This window comes from Cupressus sempervirens, chromosome 9, assembly GCF_028749045.1.
Source record: "Cupressus sempervirens isolate cs-2001-9-10 chromosome 9, ASM2874904v1, whole genome shotgun sequence".
Lineage (NCBI taxonomy): Eukaryota > Viridiplantae > Streptophyta > Pinopsida > Cupressales > Cupressaceae > Cupressus > Cupressus sempervirens.
In genome coordinates this window covers 320,539,684-320,564,475 of record NC_143126.1, presented here as the reverse complement: position 1 = coordinate 320,564,475, position 24,792 = coordinate 320,539,684, and positions in this window count along the sequence as shown.

Here is a 24,792-nt window from a genome sequence, read left to right as displayed (position 1 = left end):
ACACAATTGAAAAGAAAAAGTCTATGATATGATAATGCTATAAGAATACTAGAAGATTAATTTGAAGCTTGATGATTATGGACTTAGGCACTAGGACCAGAAATGAGAGGAAGAATTCTCAATTTATAGTCATCACCATGGAGGAGACCATTGGACTTGTCACCTTGGATATGAAACCTGGCAAGAGATTCCTTTAGGAAATCCATGACAAAAGATGCCAAATGATAGATTCAATGATGCTTGGAAGTCAAACATGGCTAAAAATGGTGGATGATCTATGACACATCATGTGAGACCTCAAAGCCACTTAAAGCCAAGAATCTATGACAATAATGACTAAATATATATATGCATAAGGAATAAGAATATATGGATTATGAAAATTCTTAGCCAAGTGTAAATGGATAATCAATAATGTGAGATGTCCATGTGTCACGATGATGTCAAGATTATGTCTATATTATGTATAATATTTGGATTAAAAATTCATTATTCCACACAAATGAAAATTAGGAATTTGGGAATTAGATGTGGAAATGTGACTTAGGAAATTGAGAATTAATTGAGGATGTTAATTTGGAAGAATGATTAGCAAATGTGAGATGAAAATGATTGGAATGACATAGGATTGATTTATAGGTTATTTAATCCTATAGAGAAAATTAGTAGATGATTGGCCAATTTAATTTGATAAATGCAACCATATCCTTTAATGAAATATGATGATTATGTAGATTGATAAGGATGATGATGGGTAGACCAAAGCTATGGTCAAATTGATTGATTGACTAAAATTGATAACATGCCAAGGAAACATGAAATGGATTAAGGACATGTAACATTTAAGTGATATTGTAAATGCTATAGGATCAAGATTGATTGATAAGGTTGATCATAATAACATCAACAAACATTTTCAATGTTATTAAAAATGGTTTGGTGATGTCATGATATGATAATGATGAACTCGATAATATCAATGATCAGATGACAAAAATGATAGTTTGACCACACACTAAGAGCCATGATAGTACTAAGGTTAGATTGATAGATTTTTTAGGCATTGAAAGTTACAATAATTCCTAGGATTTGATAGATGATGATTGATCTAAGGTATCTAACATGTTTTAGGTTGATTATGGTTGATTGTGGGTGATTCTGGCTATATTTGGGGTGATTCCAAGTTGATTTGATATAATTTTGATGATGTTCAAATGGTTTTGTGTTGATCATATATTATTTAGAAATGATTTGCAATTGATGTGAAAATGGATACAAATGATGAAGAACATTGTTGAGATATAATCACATTGGTCAAAAGATTAGAATTAGTTAAATGAGACAATGGGATGAGTTAGTGTGAAAATGTGATTAAACTAGAGATGTGAACCATTTTTGAGCATCTACATTTTGCCTCTCTTTGACACAATGTGATTTAGAGCATTGTGTTAAAGAATCCTGATGAAAAAGCCATAAAAGCATGCCCTAGTAATGGTAGTATATATGGGTTCCCCTTTGAGAAATTTACCAGGATAACTATATGATAGGTCAATTTTTTGACAATGAGAGGAAAAAACCATAGCAATTAATGGATCACAAATCAGAGATCAAATGTGAAAGTTATGGGGTTGAGAGTGCAAAGTGGGGGTCAATTGGGGGCCCTAGAGTAGTTCCATGGGTTCCAACTCAATAAAGTGAAAAATTAAAAAAATTATAGGTAAATTTTTTCACAATGAAGATAGAAATCAAATGCAGCAAACAATTCACAAATCAGAGGTGAAACACAAAAGTTATGGGCTCTGGAATGCAAGATAGGGTCAAATAGGGCTCCAAGAGTAGTTTTGGGCATCTAACTGCCCCTTGTGCACCAAAAACACACCTAACTACACCTAGGGTGCACTTGGTCATTCCAAGTATACTATGATAGTACCAAGTTCTCCCTGGGTACACTTGGGAAGCCCAACTGTGCTTAGATAGTGTAGACTATGCCCCAGAAGGCTTCAAGGACCAAAATCATCCTAACTAGACTCAGAATGACCTAAAACTTTGTGTGCATGCCCAAAACTATGGAAAGAGGTCATAACATGGTTAAAATCAATAAAAAATGGTTAAATGTGGACAAACATGGTCAAACAAAGGCCTCACTTGGTGGAAATCCACAGAAGGTTGATAGACAATATATGATGATGTAGGAATGCAAGAATTGAGGATAAAGATGAATTGGTGTATCAGAATGCATGTTCATGGTGGTGGTTGAGATGGATGTCAGAAGATAAAGGAGATGATACAAGGGATAGTTAGTATGAGGTGAGGACTTTTTCTTTCATAAAGTGCACTATATGTTATTGGAGCTTTATTTTGATATGGCAAATAGAAAGAAACATATCATGGCATAAAGCACCCAAGCACAAATGCAAGCCTTTTCTGTAAACAAGCATGATGCAAATATAAAATGAACTTGTCCTTCTTGAGGCACATATAGATGCCCCAAACTCTCAAAGGGACATTTCTTTAGCAGACAGAAAAGAAAAGATGACCATGAACCATCCTGACCACTCTCATGGATCAATTTATATTATCGAGTGGCATAGGAACATCACTAAAGAAAATAAAATGAATAATAAATTACTCACTAAACAACGTGAGCCAACAACTATTTTGTTTGTTGTTTTAGTTGATAGGTTCATAGTGACACATTGGATTAATTATTGGTTCACATTTCTTAGATAATGTGATTGTCATTGAAGTGAAGTGCTTTGAGTTTCAGTCTATGAAAGTGCGAGTGTTCAAGAAAAAGGGGTGATTGCCCAAAATGAGTATTTGCAAGGTTTATGACAAATTTTTGGTGGGTTTTGTGATTTTTAGGGGTTTTGGGGATAGTTGATGTTTTTGTGTTACTTTTTTCTTTAGGACATTTTATGATTTTTAGGGTTTATTTCAAGACATTTTATGATGTTTTGTGATTTTTTGAGGACATCATATGATTTTTATGAATTTTTTCAAGACATTTTATGATTTTTATGATTTTTTTCAAGATATTTTATGATTTTTATGATTTTTTTAAGGATCCTATTTGAATGTTTAGGATTTTTTCAAGATCATTAAGGATTTACAAGTGTTAACTCAAATATGATATGTGATAGATCCAATGGATAATGATGTACTTAGGGATATGCCCCTAGTTCAAGTTCAAACTCATGCACTGTGTAGGTAATATGCCCCCAGACAAGACACAAACTATGTACAAAGGCCAAAGACAAAATATGTATCGACTGGTGATGCTTGGATAAGATAACAATGTACATTAACTAATTTGTGAGCCATGATTAGGGACTAGGGATGTCTTAAAATATGAAGGATATGATCAGGGAATGATAAAAAGAGGTAAAACCTAGATGGAATCTTGATAGATGGAGGAACAATAACTGACTACACATGGCACCTATTTGCCAAGTTTTCACTAGGGTACTAGCCCAAAGTGCCTATTTACCAGGTTTTCACTTTTAGATGGAATTTTTCTCTTGACTCAAATTTTTGTGCCAAGATGCCTATTTGCTAGGTTTTCATCAAGGCATCCATTTTTCATGACTTTTTCCACTTTTTTTGTTCTTTTTTAAAATGATTTTTCAAAATTTTTTTGATAATTTTTTTGTACTTTTTGCCATTTTTTTGTCATTTTTCTAGGACTTTTCGATAGAATCAAGTTTGGTACTTGTAGAGATGCATGTTTTTTATGGACACAAGTACTAATTCACCCTCTAGGGTTGTAAGTTGATATACCTCAGACCCAAATGCTATTGTGACTACATAAGGTCCTTCCTAATTTGGTTTAAATTTGCCTTGCTTTTCTCTATGCTACCAAGTCTTGTAGTTCATCCTTAAGACTATATCACCAATCTAAAAATGATGACCTCATACTTTCTTATTATAGCTTCATTTGAGTTAGTTTTGTTAAGCTTACAGATGTGTCAAGGTGGCTCACCTGCACTCATCGAGCATTTCAAGTTCATGAAGTCTTTAGATTGTGTAGTTTTCATCATCAATAATATCTTGTAGGGATACTCTTAATGATGGAATTTCAACTTAAATGAGAATTATTTCCTTGTTTCTATAGACGAGAGAGTATGGTGTTGTACTAGTGGGAGAATGCACACTTGTTCTATAGGACCAAAGAGCTAGATTTAGTTGTAAGTGATAGTCTCAACCATAATCATTGACAATCTTTGGAAGAATCTTAACAATGGTCTTATTATATTCTTCTACTTGGCCATTTCCCTGTGGATGGTAAATACTAGAATATCCATGGTATATGTTGTATTTCTTGTAGAGCTTATCCACATCTTTGTTTTGAAATGAACTAGCATGATTAGTGATAATAGCCAAGGGAACTCCATTCTTGTGGTGAAAGTCAAAGGGACAGCTTCCACCCACTTGGTAAAATATTCTATTATTGTGATGATGAACTTATGGCTATCAGAAAAAAGGAGGAGAAATAGCTCCAACAAGATCATAGGCGCACTATGATAAAGGCCATGGAGATATGACTAGTTACAATTCTTATGCTAGTGTATGGATCAAATTACTATGTATCTAACACTTATGACATGTTGTTGCAAAATCATGGGAATCTTTTTCCATCATGGGCTAATAATATCTAGCTCATACCAACTTCTTGGCTATACTCAAAAAATTGAAATGACCTCCACATATACCTTCATGAACCTTGTGTAAGAAAGTTTCAACTTCTTTCGAGTCAAGGCATTTGAGAAGGGTTTGGTTGAAGGATCTGTTGTAAAGGGTGTTACTGATGATGACATATCTAGCAACTTAACAGATCAGGGCTCGACGTTCATTCTTGTATAAGTTAAGGGGTACAATTTGGGAATGTAGATAATCATAAATGTCTTGGTACCAGGGGGAATTGGGACCAACAAGTTCAAACATTAACTCTGATTGAGAGAGTTCAAATGTTGGAATCAAAATTTTCTTGACAAGGAACTCACAACACTCCACATTTTGAGGCATATCAATCATAGAAATGATGTTAACCATAGTGTTATCTTTCTTGCTATGTATTCTTGGTAGCTAATGAAAAGAGATAGTGACATATTTTCATTTGAGGAAATCTGCTATCTATTTGTAAGGCATTAATTTTTCATCTTTGGTGTCATAGTCATCATTTACTTGGCAGATAACTAATTGGAAATCACCAAAAACTTACAAATGGTGTATGTTCTAATATATAGCTAGCTTCAGTCCTATAATCATTTCCTTGTATTTTTCTATGTTGTTTGAATGCTATCTAATATGACTTGGGGATTATGTCTCCTTAGGGAATGATCAACATAATGGCAACTCCTAACCATTTCTTGTATATGATCCATCAAAGTAAAGTTTCCATTCATTAGCTATATCAATGCTAAATATGGATTCATATGGAAATTCTATCAACATGAGATGATTATTTGTCATAGGTGTTGTTGCTAGCTAATATGCTATCACCTGCCCTTTGATTGCCTTTCTATCCTCATATTCTATGTCAAATTCATGTTGAGTTCACCAATTGTAGGACCAGAAAATAGGATAATATCTAACATACTATGAGAAAATCACAAATTCAATAAACATATGTTAATAGCCTCTAGTCTACCATGAAAGCCAAATAAACAAGGAAAGCAATATAAAGTAAAAACCCCCTCTTTCATTTGTAGCTCCCATGTCCTTCTTTCTTGTCCATATGATGTAGCTCCAATTGCCTATAATGCACACAATTGAATAGAAAAACCTATGATATGGTAATGCTATGAGAATTCTACAAGATTAATTTGAAGCTTTATTATTATGGACTTAGTCATTAGGACTAGAAATGAGAGGAAGAATGCTCAATTTATAGTCATCACACAAGAGGAGAGAAATGGACTTGTCACCTTGGATATGCAACTTGGCAAGAGATTCCTTTAGGAAATCCATGACACATATGACACAAGATGCCAAATGTAGGATTTCATGATACTTGGAAGTCAACACATGGCTAAAAATGGTGGAGGATCTATGATGCATCATGTGACACCTCAAAGCCACTTAAAGCCAAGAATCTATGACAATGATGGCTAAATAAAAATATATGTAAGGAATAAGAATATATGGATTATGAAAATTCTTAGCCAAGTGTAAATAGAGAATCCATGATGTGAGATGTTGATGTGTCATGATGATGTCAAGATTATGTCAATATTATGTAGAATATTTGGATTAAAAATTCATTATTTCACACAAATGAAAATTAGGAATTTGGAAATTAGAGGTGGAAACTGTGACTAAGGAAATTAAGAATTTCCATGGTTTGTGAATGATGAATTAATTAAATTAATAAAATTTATTAATTTAGAATGTTAATTAGGTAGAATGATTAGCAAATGTGAGATGAAATTGATTGGAATGACATAGGATTAAATTATGGGTTATTTAATCCTATAGAGAAAATTAGTAGATGATTGGCCAATTTGATTTGATAAATGTGACAATGTCCTTTGATGGAATGTAATGATTATGTAGATCAACTAGGATGATGATGGGTGGACCAAAGCCATGGTCAAATTGATTGATTGACTAAAATTGATAACATGTCAGGGACACATGACATGAATTAAGGACATGTAACATTTAACTGATATTGTAAATGCTACAGGACTGAGATTGATTGATATGGTTGATCATAATAACATCGATAAAAATTGTCAATGTTATTAAAAATGGTTTGATGATGTCATGATCTGACACAAGGACTCAAAAATTTCAATGATTGGATGACAAGAATGGCAGTTTGACGTAACACTCAAAGTCATAATAGTATTAAGGTTGGATTGATAGGTTTCTGAGGCACTAAATGTAGACACCTAAATCTGATTACATCAATAAGTAATCATATTTAGTCATCTTCTAGGACATTATTGATTAAATATTTACTATTTAATTAATTAATCATCATCCCCTAGTTAATTAATTTATCAATTAAATCCCTATTCCTCTACTAAATTGAATAAATCATCAAATCTATTCAATTTAATCACATACTCCCATTTTATTGAATAAAACATTTTAATAAAATATCTAAAATCCAAAAATCCTTCCTAAAACCCATTCACCCATACTAACCTCACTTAGCCACCTAACCCACCCATCCCATCAAAGCTAAATCACTCATCCCCTAACCCCTCTTCTAAGCTAATCCTAATCCCCCTTCTAAATATGTGCACAATCATAAACATGGGTTAAGACTTGTTAACCCAAGCCAAAGTCAACAAATATCTTCTCCCCTCACCCTCCAACATAAATGACCCTTACACATCTCTTACACCTCTCCCATCCTCACTCATGACTCTTACATGACTCTTACATACTCAACCACCCTCATCAAGACTTTGACCAACCCTTATCCTATCCTCTCGTACTCATCCTCCTTGTGACAAGTGTCACCTCCCCATTGGTGCTAAACTAGCACAATCCTTGTGCTCCCTTTTGAGTGCATCCTGAACCTACCTCACCATCTCATCATCTTGAAATCTTGGCCCTCCATTCCTCCAACCCTTGGCCTATAAATTGAACCTCCCTCCTTCACTAAAATCATCCACCTTCCATGCAAAGTTATAATGCTATTTTGAGAGCCCATAAACTACCAAAATATCATTATAATGCTGAAATACCTCCATGACTCCATTGTTAAAACCCTCATCCCTATACACTTTTGGTAAAAAACCCCCATCCATTGGAAGCTTGAGCACAACATGAGCATACATCCCCTCTCATCAGGGACATAGCTTTGCCATCGTGAGAAGCACTTGAGGAGTTTACCATTCTTGGTCTACTTTCTTCCATATTGCTTTCTTTCATCCTATCTTAAGTGTTAACTAATTTAGTTGTGTTAAAGCTTTCATTTAATAGTTAGTTTTCAATTTGCAGTACTAAACTAGGTGATACACTAAAAGCCGCAAAAATTCCAAGGATTAGATAGATGATGATTGATTTAAGGTATCTAACATGTTCCAGGTTTATTATAGTTGATTGTTGGTAGATTTGAGGTGATTTTGGGTTGATTTGATATGATTTTAATGATGTTGAAATTATTTTGTGTTGATCAGATATGATTTAGAAATGATCTGCAATTAATGTGAAAATGGATATGAATGATGAAGAACATTGTTGAGATATAATCACATTGGCCAAAAGATCATAATTAGTGAAATGAAAAGACAAGATGAGTTAGTGAAAAAATGTGATTAAACCTTAGACATGAACCATTTTTTCCCATCTACAATGGGGATGTGCAAAAATTGTCAAATTGGGAAGATGAGAAAGGCATGTTTCAAAATCAAGAATTATCATTCTGAAGAAGTTTTGGAGCTAGTTCATACAGATATTTGTGGACCTATTGGCATAGAAATCTACTATAGAGATAATTATTTCATTTTATTTGTTGAAGATTATTCTAGGATGATGATAGTGATGTACCCAAAAGTCAAATCTAAAGCCTTTCAAAAATTCAAGTGGTATCTAGCTAGAGTGGAGAAAGAAACTAAAAGAAACTAAAATGTCAAAGGCCGGATAGAGGAGGAGAATTTATCTCAAATGAATTAAATGAATTCACAATGAAAGAGGAATCAAAAGACAAGTATCTACACTAGGTACACCTCAACAGAATGGCATAGCAGAAAGAAGAAATAGATCCATTATGGATTGTGTAAGAACATTGATGATAGAGAAAAATGTTACAATTAAATACTAGCAAGAAGCAATCAGTACAACACTTCATACCTTAAATCGAGTTCAATTGAAGAAGGACATATATAAAAAAACCTTATGAATTATGGTATTGTTATAAACCTATTTTTTGTTATTTCAAAATATTTGGAAACAAATGTTATATCTTGAGAGAAACAAGGAAAGGAAAATTTGATGTGAAAAGTGATGAAAGCATATTCTTAGGATACTCCAACAAAAGCAAAGCATATACATTTTTGAATCTTACTATTCACAAGGTCATAGAAAGTGCATATGTAAAAATTGATGAGTTTGTAGAAAGGAATGAAGAACAAAGTAGGAAAGAACTTGAAAACTATAGAAATTTTTTTTACTTTGAACTTGATACTTTACTTGAAATTCAAGAAAATGCAATTGGAAATCAGCAATCTTCACCACCTAAGTCCCCAAAATTTCTAGTTCAACTTGAGTCATAGTCTAAAGGACTAGAATCTCAGTTAGAAGGACCTAAGTTTCAACTAGTGGAAATTGAGTCACAATTTGAAAGACCTGAGCTATAGACAGGTGGACTCAAGCATGATTCAGAAGATCATCTTAAGCATGGTGAATAGAGTGAAACAAGTTCTAAATCCAAAGAGAAGGTACCTATACTTTCTAGATATGTCAGAAGGCATCATGAATGTAAGAAAATCATTGGAGATCAGTCAAAAGGCATAATGACAAGGAACAAACTAAAGGGTACATGTTTTGTTACTGAGTTTGAACCTAAAATTGTTAAAGATGCATTAGACAATGAAAGTTGGTTTGAGGCAATGAATGAAGAGATTGATCAAATTGAAAGGAACAAAACTTGGAATCTTGTTCCTAGACCCAAGGAAAAAAATGTAACTAGCACAAAATGGGTATTTAGAAATAAGTTTAATGAAAATGGAGAAGTTTCAAGAAATAAGGCAAGGTTGGTATGCAAAGGTTATGCATAAGAAGAAGGTATTGATTATGGAGAAACTTTTTCTCCTATTGTTAGACTATAAGGTGTTAGAACACTACTTTCTTATGCTTCACATAAAGGATTCGAAGTACATTAGATGGATGCAAAGTCAACTTTCTTGAATGGAATTGTAGAAGAAGAAGTCTACATTGAGCAACCTAAAGGTTTCATAGATCCTAAAGAAAGGGATATGGTTTGCAGATTACAAAAAGCTTTTAATTGTCTCTAACAAGCCCCAGAGCTTGGTGTGAAATATTGCACACTCATCTGGTAAGAAATTGTTTTCAAAGGAAAAATGATAACAATAGTCTATACATCAAGCAAGGACTAGAAAAGAAGATAGTGCTGACAGAAATCTTTGTAGATGATACATTATTCATTGGACATGATGATTCATGCAAATCTTTTTTTGAGGAAATAAGTAAAGAATTTGAAATGTCAATGTTTGGAGAGATTAAATTCTATGTTGGATTACAAGTTCAACATAAGAAAGATGATATTTACATCACTCAATCAAAGTAAATCAAGGAGATATTGAAGAAATTTGGAATGGAGAATTCTAGACCAGTTGGAACACCTATGTCTATTGCACATAAGCTTTCCAAAAATGATAATTCCAAAGAGGTTGATCAAAATACATATAGATCAGTGATTGAAAAACTTTAGTATGTGGTACACACAAGACCTGATATTGCATTAGCAGTTGGTATGGTGGAAGGATTTTTTTCTAATCCAAAGGAAAATCATATGATGAAAATAAAAAGAATTATGAGGTATCTAAAAGGTACTGAAGGTTATGGTTTGTGGTATAAGAAAGGAAAAGCACTAGGAAAAGCACTAGTGGTGGAATATTCTTTCTTAGAAAGAGGCTAGTGTCTTGGAAAAGCAAGAAATAGAATTGCATCTCTCAATCTAATATGGAAGAAAAATATATTGCAGTAGTAGTTAATTGTTCCAAAATCATTTGGTTCAAACAAATGTTGTTAGGTATGAAGGAAGAAATCAAGGTCCAATAGTTATCTTCTGTGATAACACCAATGCAATTAACATATCCAAGAATCTAGTGATGGATACCAAGACAAAGCACATTGCAATAAAGTATCATTTTATGAGAGAATTAGTGCAAGACAAAGAAGTTATATTAGAATATGTAAATAGAAAGGAAAAAATTGTAGACATATTCACCAAGCCATTACCTAAGGATCCATTTTTGTATCTAAGAGGTAAGCTAAGGGTCATTCCCCTATATAAAGATCACTAAAAAATGTGTAGTGATGCATCAACCAAGCATTTTGAAGATCAGTCAAGTTGATTAATGAAATGGAGTCTATATTGAATGAGCTCACCCAGTTAACAAAGGAAATTCAACATGAAGTTAGTTTTGATTGAGTTGGGTTAGTTAACATTAGAACTCCTATTCTAATTGATTTGGGTCAATTGATGAAGGAATCCTCTGTATTGACCAAGTCCTCAATTCTATATTATCTGGTTTTCATCATACTTAGTCTAATAAATTCATTGGTCAAGACAAGCAGACTTAAGGTATGCAAATTGTTTGATCAAAAGAGTATTTAAGATGACCTGACAAGGTGAATCATATATATGAAAGGTAAAGTTGAGGATTGAAATGTGGAATTGAAGAAGATGAATTAAGGAAGCAAATTTAAAGGATATTTGTAAAGGGTAGAACATCCGAGTTGACTAAGCTTTAAAGAACATTTTGATCAAGGAGGATCAAGTAATCAAGCCAGAACTAAGATCTAAATTAGAAGAGTTAGTTGCATCAACAATGAGGTCAAGTAATTGTTACTCTCCAATAATTATAGTAGTGAATCAAATATCTTAATAGAGTTAGCCTAACACCTATTCAAAAAATCCTCTAACAAGGTGGCATTTCTAGATTTGAAGTGTCTGAAGACATCTAACAAGGCCACTCCTAATAGGGTGAATTAAATCCTCTAACAAGGTCACATCTAATAGTGTCTTTTGCAACCTTTAATAGGGTTGGCTCCTAACAGGGCTCACTTCAGAAGAGTGAAAATAGTAACTAGTTGCAATTGGTGGTTTTCCCAAATTGGGTTTCCACCTTAAATCTTGGCGTCTCTTGTGTTCATGTTATTTCCTTTATGTTTATGCAACTATGTTAATAAAGGCTAATCACATTAATATATTAAAATCTAACTATCTCTATAATAACTGAGTGATAGTAGTATATTCAGTGTTATTTGAGTTACAACAAAATATTCAGTGTCAACCGAGTTACAATAGGATTTGGTTTTATATTGTGTTAACATATTAAAAGGGACTTTGGATTTGTTTTTGTAGTAACTGATTCACCCTCAGTTACTCATTTTCATTTCCAATAGGGGGACATTTAGTTTTATTTTCAAAATCCTTTATAATATTTAGGTTTTAGTTTTCTATTTAGCCAATATTAGGGATGCATCCCCCTCTCTTTTTCTAAAACTTATTATTTTGTAAAAGTAGATATTATTCAAAAATAGAACATAGATTCAAATCAAATCCTAACACTTTTAAAACATAGTTCCATAAATATTATTAAGATTTAAATCTCACCCTGTAAGATTATATGCATATCCACTTTAACTTTAAATCTAATATCATTATAATCTACAAAAATAAATATTAATCCTATACTTTAAAATAGAGAAAAATATACCTTGAACCTAATTATAGAGAAAACTAATTCCAAAATCCAAATTTAAAATAAACCCCACCCCTGACACTTATAAAAATGAAAATTAGTTCCCTAACAATAAAAAAAAAAAACCCTTATCTTAAATCAAAAAAAAATGTAACACAAAAACCCCAACAGTAATTTCAAACATAATCATACACGACCCCTAACACAAATTTTACACTATCATTATAGTAGAATAAATTGAATCGTAACACAATTCCTATTTAAAATCAAAACCAACTTTCTTAACTTTGAAAGTAATATAATTATAATATTTAAACAAAGTTATTAATTTTGAACATCAAAACAAATTAAATAGTAACCTTCCACCAAATTATACCTTGACATTATAGTAGAACAATTTGAACCCTAACATGAATCCTAGTTGAATAATAAAGTAAATTTAACCCTAACCCTAATCCTAATCAAATACTATAATAAATTAGACATAAGAAATGGAAAACTTGTGTTGTTCCTTTAATCCAAACAAATCAACATCATGTAGAATCAAGTCTCACTATATAAAAACATAACCTTAAACATCATCAAATTCAAATCTCAGTCCACAAGATGAAATCATTACCAATGTTAACTTTGAAGATAATGTAATTATAATCTTTAAACAAAATTATTAATTGTATAACTAAAAAATCAAAATGCATCATAAACCTAATAGTAGACAGTGGTAGATCCAAACTCCCAAGAAAATGAAACTTCATCCTTAATGATTACAAACTTGAAACTTTTTTCTACTCACAATAACCAAAAGTAAACCCAAAAATTAATGTGAATTGATATGTAACATCAAGGTGATAGTAAAGAATATTCGAATGTAATCATAAAACTAATTTTTAACATAAAAAAAGAGAAATGTTATGTCAAAATTTCCCCACTTTACAGTAGAAAGGATTGAACCCTAAGATGATCCCTAGTTGAGCATTAAAGTAAATTCAACCCTAACCCCAAGCCTAATCAAACACTATAAGAAATTAAACCTAACAAATGTTAAATTTGTATTATTCCTTTAATCCAAACAAACCAACATTATGCAGAATCAAGTCAAATCCTAAATATACTAAAACATAACCTTAAATATTGTCGAACTTAAACCTCACTTCACAAGCTTAAATCATTACCAACATTAACTTTAAAGCTAATGAAATTATAATATATATAAAAAAGTTTTAATCCTATACCTAAACAAGGTCAAAATGAAGCATATACCTAATAGTAGATAATGATAAATCCAAACCCCAAAATATACATGAAACCCCACTCCTAATGCTAAAAAAATTCAAAGTGTTTTTTCTAATAATAAACAAAATCAAATCCTAAACCTAACATGAGTTGAATTGTAACATTGACCCCCTAATAAAACAAGTTAAAATTTAATAATAGAACTAATTTTGAGCTTCAAAACAAATTAAATAGTAACCTTACACCAATTTTTTGTTGGAATTAGTATATAGGAAACAAGATACTAAGATGGGGGAGTGGGGGGGTGTGGGGGGAGTTGGGTGGGGAGGGGGGGTGTTGGGTGAATCAGGATCTTAGACTTTTAGCTTCTAAACCAATAACATAAATCCACACCTAATTCATCTGATAGATCTACCATTAAAATTAAAATGCTAAAACATAAATCAAATAAATCATAGGTATAAAGAATTCAACACATAACACAATTATTTGGTTACCTAGAAACATTTCAAGATGAAGGTAAAATTGGGGTGGGGATGAAACCCACAAATCTTCATTTTTCCAACAATAAAGTTAATTTGTTAGGATTACAATATTTTATCACAAAATATGATCTACCCTATGAGGGGTCTACTTTGTTAAAAGCTTAAGAGACTATTAGGTCTCACCTTGTTAAATGATTTTACACTTAAAATGAAGTAAGGACTCTATTAGGAGGTTTACATAGATTTTTAATACCACTCTATTAAGAGATTTACCTCGTCTTAATTAACAATAATTGATTCAATACTTGACCCTTGGTTTTCTCTGCAAGTTGATCTTAGGTCTCCTCTTTTTTGTATCTCTAATTTGATCTCATGATTTGGTAACTCTATTAAGTCCTTCACTGCTCTAATTGCTCTATATTTTCTCTATCTTTAAAACTTCATCTTCACTCCTTCATGCATGCATATAAGGATACTTGTCCTTCTCTCTTCTTCATACATGCATATAATTCTAGGCTAGTAATCCTCCTTAAATAGATATTCTATGAAGGTTCTAGATCTTGATCGATGACTTACACTTCATCATTTTTTGTCATTTATATCCCATTTTCTGATTGGTTGAATTGTATTCCTTGGGATTATTACCTTCTCTAATGAAACATGTTCAACTCCTTAGCTAGCCCTTCAATCATTAAACATCATATAAAAGTTGACCAAAATAGTTTACATATGTGTTTGTGCCATTACAAACTTATATGTCAAAACTAAACTACTCAACACTTGAATGCTCTAACGCTCAGCCATGTAAACTTCTTCATGTTGTTACTGAGCTTCTATAATAATGTTTGCTTAGCACTTAGTAAATTTCCAACATGATCAATCTCAAATATATCACTTGACTTGTTCATCTACTCATCAATCACTATCTTGCTTGGTATAAGTATTGTATGCTTGACCTTTACTAGATAACTTGGTCAAAGTGATGACCTTGTAATCTTGGCTAATTAATGACTAAGTATTTGGACATTCATTGCCAACATAGGCTTAGAGATCAACAGTCCCCCATTTAAAATTAGTGGCAAAAATACTTTGTCATGAATAAAATAATCATTTCTATTAAAAATGAGTACTCCCCTTAAGACCATAATGTGATTCTGTAAGATTTGATGTCTGATCTTTGATCTGCACATCGCTTCTCCTTGTCTTATTATGTCATATCCCCTTTTGTTCTTTCATATCCCCCTTGTTTTTATCACTGATGGAACTTGGGGTTGTAGGGGCTAACTGATACTTATGAAAACAAATCTTATGACTTCCCACAATATAGCCAGTATTCCATCATTCCTATACTTGCTCAAAAATGTGAAACTAAATTTCTAGCTTGACAACTAGATCAAGAAATCCTACAATATGTGAGAATTGTGTTTCCTTCTTCAAAATGTCTTTACAAATAGAGACCGTCTTCTAAATAATCTCTATAAATGGAACCAATTAAATTTGAATTAACATCATTTGTGCCTAATCTCTTTATCTCTAGCCATGAGATTGGCTAACCTCTTTTGATTGAATGCTAGTTTGCAATAAGAGGAGAAGACTAAACTTGTGTTCTTTCCCAATATAATAACATTCACTCTTATGTTTGCATGCAATATGTCTAATGAGCGTGTAGATCTTCTATAAATAAATCCATCTCACACAATTTTAAATATAATGAATTAATGGTTTATAGAATTGTGTCTAGCTTGGTGATTGATGAAGAAAGCTCAACTTATCTATGTACAAGTTCTTGTGAGACTTTTTGTAATACTTTGTGCTCCATTCTTCTTTCAGAACACTATAATAATTTCTTATTAATGTCTATGTCTTTTGTCTAAATTTTATCAACTAAATATATTAGCTGATCTAAAATTGTATGCAGAATGTTCAAATCTATGGTCCCAAATGCATTTGTAAAAATATCTTTGACAGTATGTAGTACCTATCTTCTCTTCTATTCTCTTATTAGTTTTTCTTGCTTTGCCTTACAACTCAACAAGGTTTGTAGCTCTTGCATCTATTCTTATGTAAGATTATTCAAATCATACATAGATAATGTAATTACCTCACCAAGGCTCATTGACTCATCATATTTCTCTCTTGGATGAGTCATATCATGAGATTTGAAGTGGTATCACTGGGTAGTGATTATTATAATTGTTTCCCCTTTTCACTTGATATTGAATTTGACAAATGCACTTGTGTAGAAATCACCTGTTGGATAGGTGTCACATTTGTTGGTTCTATAGCCTTTGTAGTCAATAATTGAATAAGATCTTGAGTAGCCTCTTGCTCTTTTTGTTTGACTTCATCCTCTACTAATTTAGTGCATGAGTCTTTATTAGAATTTGCCTCCTTTTTCAAAATTTTCATACAAGTCAATGGTGTATATACAATTAAAGCCTTACCAAGTTTCTTGACACTTGTATCCTCTATTACTAATGTGATATTAACATCATCAGTATTCTTACTTTCATGCTTTGGATATTTAACTATCTGTAGTAAAATTTGGTTATTATAGAGTTTTCTTGAATAATTTATTAAGCCTTGAATTTCCTCTTTAGTAGGTGGAGGTGTGTCAGTGTCATCTTCAATTGTGATAGTCTATTTTTATTCACACCTACTAACAAGTTGCTAAATCTCCTCATTCAACTTGGTCATTTCCTATTTTTATTCATCTTCAAATTATATGGCATCTCAACCTTCCCTCACTTCCACAAATGGGGTAAGCAATCCAAATGCTTATTTCCATAGCCAAATGCTATCATGCTCAACTTCATGAACTTTATTTTTCAAAACTTTATATGTCCTATCCCTTGGGATAAACTTAGTGACAAAAATCTTTAAGGGCTATAAACTTATGAGTCTTCCCTAAATCTAGCATATCTTGTGCCAATGTTGTCTCTCTTATTTTCTTCTCAGTGGATAATGCCCATTTCTACTTAGCATCCACTCTTTTGTACAATCCAACTAGAAGTCTAATTCCCAATTCTACAGGTGTGCACCTAAACTTGATCATCATGTCTATCATTGTTCCTTCAAGCTTAACTTGCTCATCATTACTCAAAGAATCATACTCAATGTCTTTGAATCCACAAATACTTTCTGATTCTACCAATTTTTCACATACTTGATCCATTGTCAATGGAGGGAGTCTCTTCACTATTTGAAGTTTTCTAGGTTCATTAGACTTAGTCTTTTCATCATCTTCATTGTCCTCTTGTGAAACAATTGATTTTCTCTTCAGCTTAGCTTGAACTTCATTTGGTTTCCTCTTCTCATGTGGACTTGTTATTAATAGATCAATAGGGGGTTGTGCAATCCTTTTTCTAGTGATGATCACCTTTCCCTTTGACCTCTAAGGTGTCAACATATCTCGCTTGTCCTTCTTTAGGTATTCTTGCACCTTAAGTTATATCACAACAACCTTTTTCTATTTGGTGGCCCTTGGCTTCACAATGACAAGTTCTTTTCCTTTGCCTTCCTTGACTTCTATAAGTTTTACTGACCCTTCTCCTTGTTCTTTATTTCCACCTTCAAAAACCTTTCTCTTTCTTTGCTTTCCTACTTTAGGTGTACCAAATTCAATAGTTAGCTTGGAATATAGTCTCACATGTGCCAAATTTCTCGGCACTAGCATCTATATATTTTGCTAAAAGTATAGTAATTGTTGTAGTTACCTCATCTACATTTACTTCATAAGGCCTTGGCCTTAGCCATGCCACCATTGAAAAATTTGTTTGTGCATACACACAATTTGTGTCCACAATGAATCATACTTCATCATAATATTTATCCGCAACTAAATTTGGAATTCTCATTATAGTCTTCATCTTATATTTGAAATCTTCAAAGTGATTGTCCATTATTGGTTCAAAATCTTCTCCTAATATACTTATTAAATCACTTAGATTATCCATAGTAGTTATATTCCTATCCCATACAATTATACCAATGGTAGGGAAATAGTTATGTACATAGAAAAATACACAAACTAATAGGGATCCAAACGTACAAGAGGTGTTCTTTTCTTTTCATACTGCTTCTAGGTTCTCTATGAGTTGGTGAAGTTGTAGCTTGCAAAGATCATATGAATGATCCTTGACAATTTTGTAGCCCAAATTCATTGCAATATAGGACATGTTAGTCAACCTGCTAGATTGATAAAATTTGTGTCCAATCACATGAATAAAACATTCAATTAATGGGTCCTCAATTCCATCAATTGACATTCCATGACCATTCCACTTTTCCTTGGTTATATTTTCAATTTAATTCTTTATTCCACTTTTAATGCTTTTCAATTGATCCAATGTAGGGTACCCAGTTACCCTATGAATGATTACCTTGTTGATTTGATTGGCCTAACTTCTAACCATAATTTCATATCATGAATGTAGCTGAGCACAACCTTTATCCATTTGACTTTAAAAACTTTTAGAAATCCTAGGGCACAGGCAAGCCCTTTCTTGCCAACAATCTTATATTATTCTTTTAGGATTCCATCAATGCATAGCTTCTCATAAGCTACTCTTATCTCAAAATATATGATTTCTCCAAATTTACATAAATAACATGATCTTAAATCTTGAACATTCAAGAATCTAGGTGGAATTGATGACAAAGCTCCAACATCATCAACAATGTTTTCAATATTAATTGAATTTCTAAAATTGGGTGGAGGAATTTGATCATTCCTAATGATTTGTGCACTGCTATCCTTCATTAGTTCACTTTTAGATGCCATTTGAAACTAGGTTTTTTAAACAAAACATTCACAAATATCTTTACTAAATCTTTAACTTGGCACTGAGAGTAATACTTACTTTGTTTGGACACAAATTTGCTAATAAAATCCTATGATTCTTTTGCTCTATTCACTAAAATCACTTCAATCACTTTGAAAAAATCTTGTGAGGTCTTTGATCTCTTGGTGAATGCAAATTAATCAAGAAATTTAATCTTTCATTTTAGGTCTGTAATTAATGCCTTTGTACTTAGTTGGTGTATGACAGCTAGCTCGGTCTCCACTTTTGCTTGGTCAAGGTTACTCACCTAGCCATAACTAATTCATTTGGTTAGTGTGTTATCTTCCTTGATCACTCGGTCTATACTACAAGGCTTAGTCAATATAGACTATACCAATGATGCTCAGTACTTAATGATTTTCTTTTTCTAATAGTTCTTAATGCATCTTTACTTATGCAGATATAAACTTTTATCACTTTTATGCTAGGAACTGATGTAAAATATAACATTGAGTATATAGTTCCTACATACTTTCTTTCTTTAGCGAGATGTGGTGGTGATCACTTGATCTGTTAGAGTGGGTGATCATAGTTCATCTTCTCTACTACTTCTAGCTCTCACAATCTCTATCCATATTCTCTTTCCTTCAGGTTTGTCATTTCCATTACTTGGTGTTGGTGCTAGTGTTATGGTTTTGCAGTTTCTACTAACGTGTTTAACTTTGAGACAACTAAAACATACTATCTCTCCATTTAACCATTTCTTGTAATTTCCTTTGAAATTTGTTTTGATGCAATTCTCTAGAATGTATCCATATTCTCCACAATAGTGAGAACTATACTATGCATTGTAATCCCAATTGTAGGAATTGCCTTTCCTTGCTATATGAGTTTGTTTTTTAGGCAACCAGTTGAATTTTTCTTGAGTCTACACTCATAAGCTCCATGTCCATACTTTTTACAAGTGTATCAATGACCTTGGAATTTAGATTCCTTTCTAGTTAAGTCATTGTTCTTTAATTTATATTCATGTGCTTGATGTCATGCTTTCTTGCAATTAAAACAATTACCAGTTGGTTTAGGTTTTGGAATTTTCTTAACATTTTTGTTCATGCAAATGTTGGTTGTATTACCAACTTTTCCATAGTAATGACATGTAGGTTTGATTTTTATTTTGCATTCCTTTGTTCTCCACTTTTGGATGATTCTCCTTCTTTATTAGATGAAGATTGCTTGTTGTATCCAAGTCCAAAGGTGTCTTTTGTTCTAGGTAACTTCATCATGTCTTCAAAGTTCTTGATTGCTTCATTTGGTTTGTTCAATCTCTCCATGAGTTCCTATTCATGCCTTAGCCCACTTTTCAATTTCTCATTCTATAGTCTTAGATTTTTTATCTCCAAATCTTTTATGTTTTCTTCCTAATTTGTAATTACTAATTGATTTATCATATCCAGCTAGTTATTGGTAAGCTTTTGTACCTCAAATGAGTCTTCTAGCCATTTTTCTTTTGTCTTCTTCAACCATGAGCTTATCTTCCATTTCTTTCTTCTTTTGTTTGATTGCTTCACAAAGTCTAACTCATTGAATTTCTTGTTCTATCTTGAGATCTTTTGCTTATTTTACTAAGGCACTATTCTTCTCTAGAAATTTTGTCATTGCTTCATCATTGTTACCAATCTTTTGATTGTCCAAAAATTCTTTTATGTCAACTTCTTTGTATTGAGTGTCATTTAGCTGAATAGCTATCTCTTTTCTTCTTTTTAGGATTTTCTTTAGCTCCTCTTTTGCTTCTCCTAATTGTTACAATATGATATTGATTTCAATTATTTGATTCTCAATGATTTTTCCCATCTTACACACTTCCATCTCCATGATCTTATCCTCTCATGCCGTTAGGCTTCCTGACAAGAGAATTGAGCTCTAATACCAACTATTGGAAGAAGTATATGGGGAAAAAGATACTTAGAGGGGGGTGGGGGCAGGGGTCAGGGTGGGGGGGGGGGAGGGAGTTTGAATTTGGATATTAAAATTTTGGCTTCTAAACCAATAACATAAATCCACACCTAATTCATATCATAGATTTACCATTAAAAATGAAATGTTCAAATATGTTTTGGTTCCACAATTCATGCACCATTTCTACTATGAAATAGGGACCCCCTAGTAAATTTTTGTGTTACCAAGCTCCTAGTATAGGGTCTGAGTCCTTTTTAGGGTTGCACCTAGAGTTTGGGTCTTGCTTTTCCCTCTACTTGAAAAGACCTAGATCCTAGAAATTGAGAATTTTAGTGAGAAAGAGTGATTTTTGTATGCCAAGGATCACACTAGCACCCTTTAAGGTGCACTAGTGTGCTAAATACATTACTGTGGGAGCACTTCCCTTTGGAAGTGTGCACCTGCATAGGTGCACACCCCCAAAAGGGTGTGCCTCATCCCAGGCCTATAAAATCTTAGGGACCCTCCATCCTATGCATTAATTTTCACTCTACATATATTATTGAGAGCACCTTTGTACCTCCATAGGTGTACTTTATCTTCATGTACCTACACACAAAAAAAACAAAAAATTAAGGTTAAAAGGTGCACACCTACACACTTGTCCAAGGTGCACAAGTGCACACCTTTACTCACAAAATTTAAAAGAACAAACCCTTACCTAAGTGAAAGGTGTGCATATGTACAAATATATGTGAACCTTTCAAATAACTAACAATGAACTCCAAGATGATGGTGCACACATGTGAACCTTGTCCAAGGTGCACATGTGCACACCATTATTTTCATACTTAGATAATCCTCATCATAGGATTAGGGTGCACACATGCATGCCCCACAAGGTGGGCTATGTGTGCACCTTTAATTTTTAGAGTTTTCTTATGCCCTCAATGTAATTTAGAACACCTAGTGCACCCTTAAGGTGTGACAAGGTGCGCTAAAAAATGATTTAAAAGGGCATAAAATGGGTTTTTACTAGTTTTTGTGATGTTTTAGGTTTCTAGGTCTACTTTTTTTAGTAACTAGGTTTTGTTTATGGTTTTATTTTCAACCTTCCATACTAATGTGTTTATTTTTGAGCTAATAAAATGGCTTCTTCCTCATCTTCCCTCATAGGGAAGATTACTCCAAAACTAGTTATCTTTAAGTTTTAAGGTGTACAAAAGAAATCACACTTCCAACATGCACATTCAAAGATTCAGGATACTAAATTAGGTCATATTGATTAGAATGCATTCTTGGTACTCTGCAACAAGCTTAATGAAAGGTCCCTAATGGTTTCAACACTTATCAAGTTAGGGTTAGTTAATGCAGCTTAATATCCTACATTGATGTAGTCTTTAGAGCTTGTGGCCTTAGCAGAGAATTATGTATTAGGAGAGAGAGTGGTGGAGAGTATCATAGGAGAGGTCATTTTAGACCTAAAACTGAAGAATATTGAGAAACATTTCCATCTCCCAAGGGTAGACCAATATGTAAGGTTGACTTATCATTGAGCAGAAAGGTGGTATAGGGATAATGAACAAAAATCTATAGAGATTATTCAATCATCATATTTGACTGATAGAGCACCTATGGGATGAAGAGCTAGAAAAGTTGACATGACTAGAGGGTCTGTGAAGGATGATGTTAGATATTCTATTGTGCTTTTGAGTAGAATCATGGGTTTCCCAATAGTAAGACACTTGAACATATGGATGGTACATTTCATTGAGACCATTAGAATGGCCAAAATGCCAATTGATTGGGCCACAATTCTCAATGAGAATTTAGATGAATATTTGGTGGTCATCAAATCTGATCCAAGGTTTTATATGACATCTTATTTGGTGTATCTATTAGCATCAAGTAACACAAATTATCCAAGATTTTTTAAGAGGGGAAGCATGTAAGATGCTAATGCATGACCTTACGTGGTATATCCCCAACTAGTAAAGAAGAAGCTCTTGGATCATAGAAAAGAATACATAAAAGTGAAAGATGCTTTCATTTTTATAGTCATCTAGCTCATTGAGGGGGATTATGAAAAAAGGATGTCACTAGAGGCAGTAGCAAGGATTGTATAAATAGGAACCTACTACATCCAATTCAAGACATTAACCTACTTAAGGGTAGTAGGCACAAATATGAATCCAAAGAAACTCTCAAGATATCCATTAGATAGGCTCATTTTATTGGAGATTGCAAGAGAACTATCATTTGCATGTAATAGAGTGAGGGAACAACATAAGAAGACCTAGGTATAGCCCCTCATCAAAGATCTATTTGGAGTCAAGAAGAAGTAGGATATCATAACTTTAGATTCATAATGGCATTTGTATCCTTTGTAGAACTATAACTCCCCTCATCCATATTTTGACAATATTGGCAGAGTTCAATATTTGGAAGGAAAATAATTTGAACATGAAGATGCCATAGAGGATCATTGGATGAATGTAGTAGATGACTAAAATATTTGGATAAGGGATTATTGTAGGATGACTCTTTAATTGGTAGGAAGTGCCTTGAAAATAAAGGTCGCATTGAAGGTGGTTCAACAAGACACTTCAGATGCCTTGGATCCCCTATATAATCAGGATAAGATATATGATCAACCAATCACGAATGCATAAATTGATAGAGAAGAAAATGAAAATATCAATTAAAAGGTGAGGCATATCATCCATTTTACCAAGGAATGGATTAAGAATCCATTCAATTTGAACCCAATTCCTCAAACATTAGTCTTCCAGGCCACAACATGCCTAGTAAAGGGAAGAGGGGAAAAGTTACAATACCAACATTTTGTTCTTGTTCTTCAATTAGGCCAAAAAAATTATATAAACATAACATGGAAGTTGGACACTTCAAGGAGGAAAAAGGAAAGAATAAAAGAAAAAGAAATTCTCCTCAACAAGCTAAGCCTGAAGTTGAAGGGACTAGAGCCCAGGAGACAACTCAAGCACTTGAGAACCAAAAGCCTAAGAATATAGAAGTTGTTCAAACTTAGGATAATACACAAGTGCCACCATCATAATAGGGACAAGGACTTGAAGAAGAAGCACAAGAGGTGTCCCCACATGTTCAAGAGGAAGAAGCCTCTCCATTAGCTCCTAAGAGAGATAAGAGTAAAACTCCAATCAAAAGGACTAGAAGACAAAAGGTGCAAAGAAAGGTTTTTCCTATTCCTTTAGTCCTAGAAACCATTCTTGAAAAGGATGAAGAAGATAAAAAGGATAACCTTCCCTTGAGTCAGAGGACTCATCTAGCTAGGGCTACTAAGCTAGAATGGAAAAGGAGTTCCACTATAATATCACCATCTTTTCCCACACAACCTATTTAGGTTAGAACTTTGAAGGATGAGAAAAAATAGTAGGTTGATGAACAAGAGGGTCAAAGGAATAATGTCTTTAACATGTCAGATTTTGACTTCATTCCTATGGGTACTGAACTCATAGGGAATAAGATAAGGGATACACCAATGAATTAGGCTTTGGAAGAAGATAGGAGTCAATTTCCACCTTTTCCACAAGGACCTCTAGGTGCCCCACTATCACCAAAGTCAAGATTTATCTTTCTTGGATAAAGGTTTAGTCACTCCTCTAAGAAGAGCCACAAAAAAGACCTACTGATGAAGTATTAGAAGTGGGGAAAATATATGAAGAACCTCAGAAAAGTTCTCAAGATACAGAGGTGAGCACTATGTACTCAATAGACACTGGGATGTCTAATGTAGATCTCTCATAGAAAGAGAAGACTCCAAAGAGGACTGATAAGGGAAAGGGTCTAGTGGCACCAACCCCATTTATAACTATTTATATGTCTCTAATGAGAACTACTCCAAGCTAGATAAAGAGGGAGGTGATGATTAGGCAGAAAAGGAAAATGTATTTAATGTAGATGAGG